We start from the raw sequence: 2,095 nt of genomic DNA on the forward strand, positions 1-2,095 counted from the left end.
AATATGCATATAACTTATTTAAAATTCTGTTCTATTTACCCCAGGGTCTGGCCTCGTGGTTCAATGAAGTGGGTTGAGCACCACCATGAGGTCTCGGGTCATCTACCTAGTACCTATTGCTCGTGGGAGGTGGCAGACATTCCGTAGAATTAGTTGAGGTGTGCGTAAGCTGGACCGAACATCCCAGTTATCCAAAAAAGAAAAAGAATCTGTCCTATTTTTTTATTAGTTATCTAATAGTTTGCATTCCTTTTTCCTTTTTCCTAGTTTCCTATTGCTATTAATGCTCCAGTCCCTGCTATATGATCTAAAATAGTTGTTTTACTTGTATCAAGACTTGTTTTGATTAGCTAGGCAAGGCAACAGTTAATTGGTCGCTCCAATGTACACATACAATTTTGCAAGTAGCCGGAAGAAGTTGTCATTTAATAAAAGTTCTTTTTTTAATAATTGTGGTGTCCGGTCCAACTAGCGCACAGCTCGACTAATTCCACGGGTACTAGGTAGATGGAAAGAAATCAACTAGTGTTTGTCTCTATTCGGAATTCAACCTGAGACCTAATGGTGCTCAACCCAACTTTATTGAACCGCTAGGCCACACCTTTGGGATTTTATTTGAACTCCAAACCTGACAGATTTACCAAAGAACTTCTTGTCTTATAGTTCTACGTACTCATGGTCACCATCAAATCACACCCCACCACTCGAAGAGAAATTTGGCAAAGCAAATCAAAACAGCAAACCCCATTTGTATAAGCATTCAAGATTGCCATTGATTGTGCAGTGAACCTTTCTTCTTTTCTTTAGCCCTTCTTTATCAGTTAACACTTTGTTTCAAGAAATCAGCAAGAATGACTGGTCTCAACCTTTATTACTAGCTTTTAAATAGATAATCAATTATCTGCCTCCAACAACAAATTCACATATTTCTTGAACTCCGTATCCAATCAAACTACTTATCACATACACTAGGACTATAGAGTGGGTAAATAGACAAAAGAGTACCAATTGGCTCAAGTATGTCCTAAAATGAAAAGGGCATAGTCAAATATGCATCAACTTCCGTAAACAAACAGCAATAAGCAGCTATGTCTATATTTCACGAATGCACATATATACACATACCCTCCCCCTCCCGCCCCACCACCCACCCCACCCCCCAATCCCAAAAAAGAACACAGAGAGAGAAAAGAGAAAGTGTACCGCTGTGCCGCTGATTTTCCGTCGCTGAGGTCTCCGAGATTTCCGTTGGTGTGGTCGCTGAGATTTCCGTTGGTGAGGTCGTCGAGAGCAGGGTGAGGGAGTGTATCACCAGTTGTTGCTAGGGGTGTATCAAATCATCAAGTCAAATGAGATACATCAAATCAAATCAACTCTCAGAAACAACAAATTATGATTTAGTTTAGTTGATTTGACGTTAAAAAAAATATTTTTGAATTAGTTTGATGTTACTTAAAAAAAAGTTAAATCCAACCTATATATATATATATTAATTTAATTGCACATATAATTTTTAATTATTTAAAATTAGATGATTTTGTCTATTGCGAAAGTTTTTATAGATATTTATATATAACTTTATTATAAAAAGTTAAATAGTAATATAGTCAAATAAAGTGAATTATAAATTTTTACAAAAATATCTAATTATAATAACATTTCTTGCTTACAAATCTTATGCCTAAAAAGGATTAAAATTGGGCATAATAGTAAAATTAAAATCTTATCAATTACATGTACAAAAGATGACAAAAGAAATATTCTTAGAGAAAAAAAATACAATATTGTCGAAGGCAAAAATAATTGAGAGAACAATACCTTAAAAATTTATGATGAAAAATGTTGAATAATGGTCTTTTATATATAAGCATTCGGATCCTTCTCCTTACATAAATATCAGTCGAATTTGCGTGTTCATATCTCAAATCTATATAGTCAAATTTTTTAAGTAGATATTTGAATTATATTTAGTCGAATTTCTATATCTACATTTGTATGTGCCTCCATATCATCAAATCTTTAAAATTAGATTATGAAGATCAAATATCCACATGTGATTACAAGCAACCAAGATATTCACATATAAACTAAAACC

General features: G+C 33.9%; 1 protein-coding gene across 2 annotated transcripts in view; it reads right to left on the bottom strand.

Moving 5' to 3' along the window:
* Positions 1 to 1,455, bottom strand: part of LOC107859188 (SEC12-like protein 2) — a 20,129-nt gene extending 18,674 nt beyond the window's left edge. The window contains exon 1 of one of the 2 annotated variants that reach the window (XM_016704105.2): positions 1,204 to 1,455. The gene's annotated coding sequence lies outside the window, so the exon portion shown is untranslated. The remainder of the gene's footprint in view (positions 1 to 1,203) is intronic. The other variant, XM_016704106.2, reaches the window with a different exon arrangement.
* Between the last annotated feature and the right edge of the window lie 640 nt (positions 1,456 to 2,095).

This window comes from Capsicum annuum, chromosome 2 (genome assembly GCF_002878395.1).
Source record: "Capsicum annuum cultivar UCD-10X-F1 chromosome 2, UCD10Xv1.1, whole genome shotgun sequence".
Classification (NCBI taxonomy): domain Eukaryota; kingdom Viridiplantae; phylum Streptophyta; class Magnoliopsida; order Solanales; family Solanaceae; genus Capsicum; species Capsicum annuum.